The sequence below is a fragment of the Lutjanus erythropterus genome, chromosome 18, assembly GCF_056507025.1.
Source record: "Lutjanus erythropterus isolate fLutEry1 chromosome 18, fLutEry1.hap2, whole genome shotgun sequence".
In the NCBI taxonomy this organism is placed as follows: domain Eukaryota; kingdom Metazoa; phylum Chordata; class Actinopteri; order Lutjaniformes; family Lutjanidae; genus Lutjanus; species Lutjanus erythropterus.
Genome location: NC_139334.1, coordinates 35,522,951 through 35,535,207, shown reverse-complemented (window position 1 = coordinate 35,535,207; position 12,257 = coordinate 35,522,951).

The window sequence follows — 12,257 nt, the reverse complement described above, 5'->3', positions numbered from 1 at the left end:
AGTTTTAACAAAGCATTTAACCCTAAAGATACCATAATCACAGTTCAATTGCCACAACCATGATCTTTCTGTAACATTAGCTGTACAGTAGCTGCTATGTGCACAAATTGCAGTAAAAAATGAATTTAAAAACATTGGCATTGAAGGTTAAACAAGAAGTTGACACTGAAGGTAATCTGGGGTTTACAGTGTTGTCCAATATAGGCGCTCCTGAGTGGAAATAGCTTTGTGCTGGAAAGACCCTGCTGCTGGAGAGGCAAAACCTTGTAAACTGTACATTATATGTTTATTTACAGCCGTGGAGGCAGAAAGCTCTAGAATTTAGGAAAAAATAGCTTCATCTGGGACTCACTCATATCCAACTAAAGTGATAACAGAGACAAATTACTAATACACATTTGCTGTTCTAAGAGCCAAATGTTCACTGAATGCTTGAGGATCTGTGGCTGCTATCCTACAGTCCAGTTAAGCATTATATTATTAATTTATATTGTTTCAATGTCCTGGTAAAGCCACTTGTCCATCAAACACAGATTACTGGGAAACCAAATTAAATGTGCACACATTCCCTCTCACCTGTGATGGCCTCTTACAGTTCCTCAGCATCATGGGAGAAAAGGCCACAATAAATAAGCTATTGATTTCTGTGGAGCTAAAACATGAGAGCCTCAAGGAGCCCCAAGCCATATGGATGTGATTGGGCCAGCAAGCAGCATTTATCTTGATTATGGTCAATTTGAACCCATAAGGATAAGGTAAGTACAGGCTATTTGTCAAAGTCACAGCCAGGAGTTCATGGAATCTGGTCCTGTGGTACCTCTGGTATCAGATCTTCAGACGGACTTTACTTTGATTTTAGGAGCGAATATTAGTGGTGTGGGCTGCTGATTGGTAAAGCAGGATTTATGGACTGAAGCTTTTCATTGAAGTTGATCATGAAGACAAGCACTGTTTGTTCATGGTGGGGCACTTCTGAGTGATTTGAAGAGAATTTGCATAAGTTGTATGGTTTAATGCTGCCGAACAAACACTTGAGCACTGGAAAGCCAGAGGCAATCCCAAATCCTCAAATTTCAGTGGCTTGGAAATGGTAAATGAGTTCCCTCTATCATTAAGTCACATGTCTCATAACAATGAACACTTGACCTAATTAGGTCTTCAGTGGAAAAACATGTAAATATGCTTAGCCATGGAAAGACATCCCAGAGCTCTTTGTCTTGGTTATGCAATAGCACTGATGCATTGCCACAGCTGAGCGAGATGGCTTTGGTTATCGAAACTCAGCTCTTTCTCGCCTCCAAATGTACTGATTGAGAAAGGATTAGCGTGCCTCAATGCTTCCCCTGAGCCTGCGGAAAGACACTGCTGGGGATTTGAGGATTTGCTAATAGCAGGGTCACATCCTGCACAAACAATTAACCAGGGAAAGGGAGGGGGGAAAAAAAACAAGTCTTAAGGAAGTTACCACTGAGCTCACAGCAATCCTCTGCAGCTGATTTCAAAGTCAGAATGGGTTCAGAGCACAACTTTCTTTTTCTATCTCAAATGGTTTGAGCGAAGATTAATGAGGATTCTTTGAACAAAGGCTTGTTATAGAAAACACAATTTAGGAGAGAGGAACCCATCAGGAGTAAACAGCTATTATAAAAATGATTGGGGCGGGTAGACCTGATCTGCATGAGATGACTAGTTGGTGTGTCCTTTAAAACACCACCAGTGAACGGGTAGAATTCTGCATGAAACATTCAATTTATTAGCACACACTGCTAGTTTATCTTTGAGTTTATTATACTGTCCATCCATCTCGTCAGCTTGTATGAGGGTACATTTGACATTGACACAATGTAGGTAATTATGTTAGTAATGCCCAGGGGTGGGACGACCTCATGTCCATCCCTGAAAATAACGATTGGCTTTTGACATTACCCAGTATACATATAAACCCAGTATGACTCATTAAGCAAATAAATCACAGAAATGAAATTGGAAAATAGCAATAAATATGGTATTACCAGTAAACCACATACATAGAGTTAAGAGAGTAATACAAAGTAAATAAATCACAGCAAAGAAGTCTGAAAAATCAATTTAAAATACACAATTAAAGGGACAGTTCACCCAAAAATGAAAATTTGAAAAGAAAGCCCCAACTTGCCAAATTGACTGAATAGATATTATGGTGTGAATTTTATTTATACCATGTTTTAGCCTGAATCTTCACTTTAGGTCCTTAGCTTGGAACCATGTGCACAAGCACACTGTCTGAACTGTGTGTGTGTGTGTGTGTGTGTGTGTGTGTGTGTGTGTGTGTGTGTGTGTGTGTGTGTGTGTGTTTGTGTGTGTGTGTGTGTGTGTGTGTGTGGTGTGACGGTGTGCAAACAGCATGTCAGGACTTAGAATTAGTCAAATAGCATTTAGAAAACCTAGAAGAGCCATAAGTGGAATGAATGGGGCACCTTCTTAGAATGTTGTTGTCAGTTCTCTTAAAGGAGAAATCGGTAATATATTTACCATAATAAATAATAAAATGGCTACAATGTGTCATCCAATATTAAAAAACATCTTAAGTTGAAATACCTCTCCTACTTTGGTCTGGAATAACTGTTTGTCCATTTCACATTAATCAGAGTTCAAATTAATGCAGAATTTCTGCAGGATGAGTAAGTGTCTGTCTATGAGTCATATAAATCATAAACTAAAGAATAAAGAAAAAGTAGACTACAGTTTTGCTTTCATTGCAGCTTCAGTTACACATGCTGTCACTGCTCAGCCCAGCTGGAAAAAACTAGCTGTGAACTTCTAATTAGAATGCACAAATTTCTAAATTACTTCCGTCCCTCAAATTAATAGCATTCATTTGCAATACGAAGTTACAGGTTGTTAATGGAGTGTTAATGAAGCATCCAGAGTGTTTGTGCCCAGCTAGCCAATTTACTGTAAATGTCCATGCTTCTATCTAATCAAGTTTGATTCACTAAATGTAAAGGAAAGGGATTATGTAAAATGAGATGTCCCAATGTAAGACAATAACTAATTAATTCATAATTAATCCATATGGAGACAAGAAGAACACTTCACAGTACATTTTGTTCTCATGCTACTTATTTCTGGTACTTGTTTTGTCTCCTGCATCACTGAATTCAGGTATTAATGGTGTATTTTGTGTCTTTTGTTGAGAAGTTGAATCTAATGTTCACAAACTATAGAGAAGGTCATCAAAACCTGAAACTGATCTTTTCAATAAGAACATACAGACACATTAAACATATTGATACTTTAAAAGTACATCAGACAAAAACAGAAAAAGCAATCACAAATATTGTCACAGTGTGGGCAGACATGAAGGTGCATGTCAGGATCATTTGGACTCTGGAACCATTTACTGAATCATCCCAACACTCTAGCTCCAAACTTAACTGCCTTTACTACAATATAGAGAAGAAAAAATAAGAATAATCAAATACAGAATTTATGACTCCATCTCACAATTTTCTACTTTTACCTCTAGTTTTTATGTAACATTACTATTGACAGTAATGTCTAGGAAGTGGGGGAGAACCTGTGCAGTTTAGCTGCTCCAACAGTAGTGACAAATTTTAACTTCGGAATAAAAAAGGAATCAAAATACACGAACCTTTATTTGTGCAGAGCACCAAGATGTTCATCAGAAGTGGATCAAGAATACTAACAGAAAGAAACTTTGTTCCTGAAAATCTAGAATACCTGTGACAAATGTATTTATCTTTATTCCTGTTCAGACAACCAACCAAAAACGTTAAGAAAACATACTATACAAAAGTACAAACAGGAAGCACAACACAGACTAAAGCACATAACCACAAACAGAAGCACAAAAGCACAAAGCAAATCATATAAGCAAAGACAACAGCACACAAGGGCAATTAGCAAGACATATGAATTCAGATATTTTTTTTAATATTACTCAACACTTCACTTGAATGTGACAGAGGTGGTCTGTCCGTTTCCAGCTGTTGTCACAATCAAACTTCAAATTACTAGGAACATTAATATCATCATCCTAAAAGGAACCTTCATCAGTTACTGAGGGCCGCTGTCTGACATTGTCAATCCAATAATCCATGTTGTCACTGTCAGCAGACACACTAAAGCTCTCACAAGAGTCAGAATTTTAACTGAAACCATGAAAAATCTTGTGAGAGTCTTGCAAATTTTGGGTTCCCTTTTTGACACAACCAAAAGGGGACAATGAGAACGATGGACATGTGAACGTGCCACTGCAGCCATGGTGGCGCCACTGGATGGTAGAACACAAAAAGTGTTCACTGGATTTATTAATAGAATTAATTCAGAGTAATTTTGATACATGGTTGCATCTCATTACAAAACATATTAGAATGAAACATGAGTACTTGTTTTTAGATTTTTAGACGCTTAACAATTTTTATGTCAGAATGCTATGTTGTTTTATTTATTTATTTATTTGACAGTGATGGTACATGTGGGCGTTTTTACATTTAAGTAAAGAAATGCAACTGATACAATATACACAGGACTTATAGCTATAGCTGAATTGCAGTCCTCGTCCATGAAACACAAAACACAACACTCTAAGAAAGACATGGAAAGTAACAAGCCCTACAAACAATATTAAAAACAACAATGACTGAAAACAAACAACCACTAGGAAATAAGTGAAACAGCAATGACTGAACACAGACAAACAACCACTACAAACACTGAGACAGTTAAGAACGATGACAAAATACAATGGTTAAGAACAAAAGGAAAAGAGAGTAAACAAACCATATAGACTCATGTCTCTGTGTTAATTGACCCAATACTCACCCTATATACCAACAATCATCATAAAAATAAACTGTAAGTAAACTGCACATCCCCATGTCTTTGCATGATCACTTCACAGTCGGTTGTAATCACCAGAGACACTTCACATATCTTATCAGTTTTTCCTACTGTGTACAATGTGTCAAACACATCAGTCTAATTACTCTTGAAAAGATTCTAAGATTATTTCTACTCTAATCAAATCAAATCACAATGTGAAAAGAATGTTTTATCACCTGAATCTGCAGCTCCTCGTGGGTTTACAGAGCTTTATAGTAGTTTCAGTTATTCCATAAATTTACTGTTTTGGTTCATAGGCAGCTGATGTTTGTGAAAAAGCTCCAAAAACCCACTGTACATATACCTGCTAATGTATCACACAGCTGACAGAAAGGCCTATAGATATTTTACATGTGACAAAATAAATCAGGCAGCATTTAAGCCCCACCCACACCAGAGAAGAGACCAATCCATGGCTCTTTATTGACTTGTATTGTGTGACGGTGCCTCTTGTTACTTTCCATCTGCTAGCAAACAGCAGAAAAAATGTCTTAAAGGGATAGTTCACCCAAAAATGAGAATTCCGTCATTATCTACTCACCTTCATGCTGACTGAAGGCCAGGTTGAGTTTTTTAGTCCATAAAACACTGCTGGAGTTTCACAGGAACAGTGCTGCAGAATCTCCCAAACAATGGAAGTGAATGGTGACCAGAGAAACAACAGAATAAAAACATAATATGCCTGAATCTTCACTACAGATCCTTAGCTCAGAGCCACGTTCACGTGCACATGCACATTGTCTGAACTGGGTGTGTGCTGAACTATCCCTTTGAGGTACTACATGATGGGATGCAATACCAATAATTTAAAGAACCCAGAACTAAGTTTTCATAAACTGCCAAACTGGAGAAAACAAGTCTTTAAAGAAGGCGAAAGTGGATACAGACGTGAGGATGCAGGTTGAAAGGTCATTTTGTGAGTGTTTAAGCACTTGACTTCACATTGCTCAACAGTGGGTGTGATTTTCAGAGTATGACATGCGCTCTGTCTCTATGATAAATGTCAGACTTACACTGGATATGATTGAAATTATTGAGTTATTTTGAATCTAATGATACCAAGCATTTGGTACAGCCATTTCTGTGACATATTATTTTAGTTGTTATTATCATTATTATCTTGGAAAGTTCCTCTGGTCACATGCTCGAAAACACTTAATGATCAGATAGATCAAGTAAAAATCAATCATATAATAAGATTTTCCAATGTACTTTTAGGTTAAAATTCTGAGAAATGTAGCTCCATGACATGTGTTTCCATGCATCTTTATGTCCATAGACCCCATAGAAATGAATGTAAAGTCAGGGGTTTGACTCTTTTCTGATAAACTAATGACACTGGCTCCTTTCTGAAGAGTCTAAAACACTAACAAACACACACACACACACATGGATGCACTCACTGTGAAGGAAATGATAAAATTCCACTGTGGACATTAATGAGTTAATGCTGATGTTGCTCTGTAACTATTGAATATACTACTTTCAGTGATTAATGTAAGATAACGTATTTCTTTGGTTAAACAGATTAATGTTGGTAAAATAATTTAGAATATTCAGTAGCGACTGCAAGAAAGGTCTCTGAGTGAAAATTCAAAATATCACCTGTTCATTCATATTTATTTTGTCCATAAAAAGCAGGTGTTCAGCCTTATGAAATAGTTTTAAAAAGCTGAATGAGTGCTGTTTATGATTATACTTGGGTCACTTATGATCCTCTGACATGGGAGAGGCAGAGAGGAAACAACACATAACCACAGTGCCTCAGGGAAACTGACATCAACAGACTGATACAGACAGCAACTGCCAAAGCATCTCTGAAGTACACTCCGTTATCAGGCAACTTCTGATAAAAAAAAAAAAGTCAGTTACTTGTTTGTCAGACTATCACATAAAATTGGTGCTGAAGCTGCAGCGTGCTTTATGTACTGATTCTACTGATTCTAGCCTGATGTCAGTGTTGTGCTGCCAATCAAAACAAAACTCCCTCTGGAATGGAAAAATTAAAAATAAAAAGCTAAAACTGAAATATGTGCATACATATTGCATATTAATCTAATGGACTTTCATTGACTCGGTCAGTAATGGTGTTTCCTATAAACTTTTATTATTTAAATGTCATCTATATGCCCAGTGGATGAAATTCAATTTGGTGGCTAAGAGTTGCATGTGGTGCAATTAGCATAATTAGTATTATAAGCTAATTATAAGTTTATTTTAATGTTAATGAACTGCACAGTGCATATAAAAAGTAAGAAAACATTTCTAGCCCTGTTGTCATAGTTAGGGTATTAATCATTAGTAATACCATATTTAAAAAGATTCATTTCAGCACTGTAAAAAAAATGTTGAGACAACTCAAAATTTCAAGGCAAAGGACTACAACAGGTTTTTGAGTTTTGAGCCCAATTCAAATTCTTAAGTTTTGAAAAAAGTTTTACGAACTACTGATGTTTTGTTGAGATAATTTACTTTTCTTCTTCACGTGAACTTAAAGCTTTGAATTTTAGAAACTTTAATCATTTTCAGGCATTAAAAAAGACAAATTAGGTTCACAGCTCACTGTGACATTTTTTTTTAATCTTCTAAAAGTCCAGTTTATTTAAAGAAGAAAAGTAAATTATTTCAACTAAAGCTTATAGGTTGGCAAAACTTTTTAAAGTTTATTTCAAACCTTGAGAGCTTGAGTTCTTACCTTCAAATTTTAAGTCCTCTCAACTACTGTTTTTACAGTGACACATTTATATTACTAGTATGTTGTTACAATATGTGCTGGCATCAACATATTAGTAAAAACCAATAATAGTAAAATTTAAAAAAATAATAAAAATTGTACTTGCATTAATCCTACCTTAACTATTCATTTCCATAACCAACTCCAAGCAAATATTTACATGAACTTGTTCTAATGAAAAATGCATCATGTAGCTAATATGGGTTATAGGTTGCAATTAAGTTTACTCACATAGGGTTTCATAACAGTTATGTTACTTTATCCTACAGGGGCACTGCACTGGTTTGTTTGCAGATTAAATAGTTTGCTGGTCATCTAGGAGCCATATCACCACCAATCACTTTTTTTGTTTTGTTATAGCAGCTGTTATAGCAGTATTATAAGTCAGTCTGATATTGATCCAAACTGGACCGATAATCTGATAATTTTGCCACTAAATGTCAGGGTTGATTCAAGCCTTCCTGACTGGAACATGGTGAGCTCCTGAATAAGACAGAAGTTGCAAAATTTGCACAACACATTCATGCAAATGTTTTACAATAAAAGCCTTGTTCAGAAATGAAAGGTTTTCGTCCACTGAAACATTAGAAAGGTTTTAATTTGAAACCGATACAGGAAGTCATGAGTTTGCATTAACTACTCAGTTAACTTCAACAGGGCAAATGTGAGTTGATCAAAACAAGGTTTCATACTTGTGAAAAGTTACTGCATTGACAAACTATAGCTGGGTAGCTACCTTGCTAATATAGCAAACGGGTGTGATTAGCATGAAAAACATGAAGGTTATCAGGGACAGGTTTAAATGATAGTTATAGTGAAAAGAGAAGAGTTCACAAACTAGTTAGCAACTTACCCTGAAGACACCGCTTGACTCCACCACCACACACCTCCACACACACGTGGTTGTTGCTCTCAGCTGCATTCGCTACAGTGGGTGTGTAACACAGGTGTATTAAACTAGTCTGCCTTCAGGGCTTTCTACCAGAAATCATTTGATTAGCAGGTGATATTTAGCAAACGACTTGAAAAAATTGAAACATCATGAAAAGCATGTTTTGGATTCATTCTACATTCACATGGATGCAACCCAGGGTAACAGGGTGAGTAACTGACAACACAAATCACTTTGGGGTGAAGTGGTCTGTTAGCATGCAACAGTGACACCATCTCAGGTGAGCATTGTCTCAAGTTCTTTTTGTCATTGATCAGTTTCAGTGATCAACGACTAGAAATCATTGGTCCCGATATCACAAATACATATTTTGGCTGTATTTTAATTGTCCAATCTGGGCACCCCTAGTTTGGTTTCCACCATATCCAAAAATATCTGGCTCTTAAGCTGCTAAATGCTCCACTAAAGTTCATGTAAAGCAACTATAAATGTGTGTTCTGAGTTTGCCACACCACAGAAATGTGTTATTAACCACCCAGCCATATTTGAGCTGTTTTCTCTGCTCTGAAACACCGGAGGCATGTCCACTCCACTGTCTCAGTGTCAAACACCACTACGACCTGAAAACCACTTGAAATATGGATGCTCCATCTAGCAGCTTTATTGGACATGTCCAGACATGTTTGAGCCACCAGAGCCAGAGGACAGTGACAGGATGGTATTTTTTTTTCTGGTTGTTGGAACTGAAGTGGGCTGAAGTGAACTGCTGGGCTGATTTGGATTCAGAGAGTTGCTGAAGGTACGTTTGTAACAGATGTCAGGGAGGGTGAGGAGAAGAGGAGGTGCTGTCATTCTTGTGGAGCCTACATAATGTTGGGGAGCCATGGCTTCTCCACATTGTTGTGCTACGTTTCAGCTCTGTCCAAAAAATAAGTTTACCAGCAAGTTGTCAACTCTGTATGTCTGCTGTTCGGTGCTATGCAGGTAGTGTACAGTTTTTGTTTTTTTTTTCCCCAAAAACAGCTGTCTGCTGCTGCTTGAAACAATGTTGTTGAGACCGCTGAGACTGAACCAAACAGTAAAGTTGGGGGCCAGTATACCAACACACAGAGCTGATAGAAACTAAATCACTCAGTAGAGCTGAAGGGAACTGAAGGGTTGGTGGTAATTCTCTGTGGGTTCATCAGAATGTCATTTGATGTACTGGTCATATAAAAATATAGCTTACTACAGCTTTAGTGCTAAAATGAGCATTAAGTAAACATGTAAAGCTTAAATTGTTGACAAGTCCAGAAACAGTTCCTGTGTTTTCTAGCTTATCAGTTAAAGTTTGCATTGATCAGTGGTGATAAACAGCACAGGCATCATAGTGATGACAGCACAGCACTTCGACAGAGTGAAGTGTAGGCCACTTCACGCTTTTTGGCAAAGTCATCCCACACTTTCATTCTATCCTCGTTTATCAGCATGTCCTTGAATCTCATAAACAAGATGGGCTTTTTGCCTGTTTTTCCTTCAATATAATATTAAACTAATTTAGCTGAAATGCCACTCACCTTTCTTGTCACTTTGTTTTTTCCTCATTTGTTCTAATGCCTTTGCCGTCTATTTTTTACCCTTTGACAGAGAATTTCTGCCTGCTGATGGAACTGAGATAAAACAATGTTAAGTTGATGACTGTGACAATTATTGCTCTGCTGCTGATCCTACTGAGGTATTTTATAAGATCCATCTCCAGGTTTGAGCATAGCTCTTCATTTGTCTTACAGAGCAACAACTGTCTCAAACCAAACAAGTTTTTCAAAGTGCATTAACGTGCAAAACGTGTAATATAAAATGCTGTAAGTGTTACTGTCTAATTGTACATGAGGTTACATTCACTTAAAGCACTTAATGTGATGATTCCAAATGCATAAAATGCTCCTATTGAGTCATTTCTTTAATTTATGCTTAACATTTCAGGTATTTCAATATATCACATTGCTTACAGACATTTCAGCTGTGTTTTCTAGTTGTCTCAATCTAAATCAATACATCAAAATATGTTTGCACCTGCTGCACCACACATGAAAAGTTGAACACGACAAGACCCAAGCCCAACAAAATTCTGTCCGAAACCAACCCGAACCTGTCCCTCCTGAGCATTTCAGCCCAAACCCGATAACAACAACAAACCTAACAAGCTTCCCTCTATGCACCAAACAGTAGGAGTTTGCAGTGACAAAGACAATACATGGGAAAATTTGAACTGACAATGACAAAGCCAGGAGAAGAAGAAGAAGAAGAAGAGGAGGAATACAGCCCAAACCTGATATAAGCCCATTAAATATGTGAGAAGTAAGGCCCAAACCCATCAGGTCCTGTTGGCTTCGTGGGCAGATCTCATGCTCTACCCCAAAAGAGGAGAAGAGGTCACTCAGTAGAGTGCAGATCCCCACCAGGTAACAGATGGTGAAGCACCTACTGCAATGCCACCACAACTGCCAGATGAAGCCAGCACAACAACCCCCACATTCGTTATTCCTAGCTGAATCAAAGCATTCTTACGATATCACATTCACAAGCATGGGACGGACCTGAGGTCACCATAGCCTTGACCTTTGACCACCAAAATCTAAATTATTAACCCTTGAGTCCAAGTGAACATTTATGCCAAGTTTGAGGAAATTTCCTCAAGGCATTCGTGAGATATTATTGTGTTCACAAGAACATCATGGATATGCGGTCATAGTGACTTTGACTTTTGACCTTTGAACACTAAAATGTAATCAGTTCATCCTTGTGTCTAAGTGAACATTTGTGCAAAGTTTGAATACATGTCCTCAAGGCATTCTTGACATATCACTTTCACAAGACAAAGAGGAGCTGAAAACATAATGCCTCTAGCCATAAAAACAAGCAGCGTAATTGTCATACAACAGTTTTTTCAAGAATTCTGAATCACAGAGGTCCTTCAGCATACAATCATGAATGTGCACAAAAAAAAAAAAACACACTCACTCACTCACTCACTCACGCAGATACTCACATACATGCACAGAAGTAATTACATGATCCCCACCTGGGTTACCCCTGGCAGGGATAACCATGGGTGGAAGTAACTAACTAACTAACTTTTACCTGTACTTAAGTATTAATTTCACCATGTAATCTACTTAGTTACTTTCAAAATCATAGTTGAGTACTGAGTACAATTTGAATTAATGTCCAGACTTTTCATCTGCATTTTTGTAGCCAATCAGGTGATCTGATCACAAACAAGCCGATGAAAACAAAGACATACAACTGAAAAACAAAACAAAATGGTGCGGCAGCAAACATTTGGAGTAAGGATGTTAATGATAATCATTAATCGATTAATTACCATTAAGAATTTACCCAATTAGAAATGTATTCATTGATGTTTAATCAATAGTCATGGAAGTAACTGCACCTCATTTGATATTGTTTTGTCTAGTACTTTAGCAATGTAACAGTACTTGTACTTACTACTGTTCTATGTATTCTGGATGACTGCTGGAGACATACAGGATACCCATCATCTGAGGCAGTCAGGAGGGATTAAACACAAGTCTCTTCACTGACAGTTGATTTCTGCTTTTATAGGTCTTGACAGCGGGGTGTTGTTAAGATCAGTGAACGTGACTTAGCCTTGTACTTTTGGGGCAGAAAGTACAAAGTGATGTCACTGATTTTTTCACAGACAGTCAGAATTACATGGTTCCCTTGAAAAAGACAAAGAGC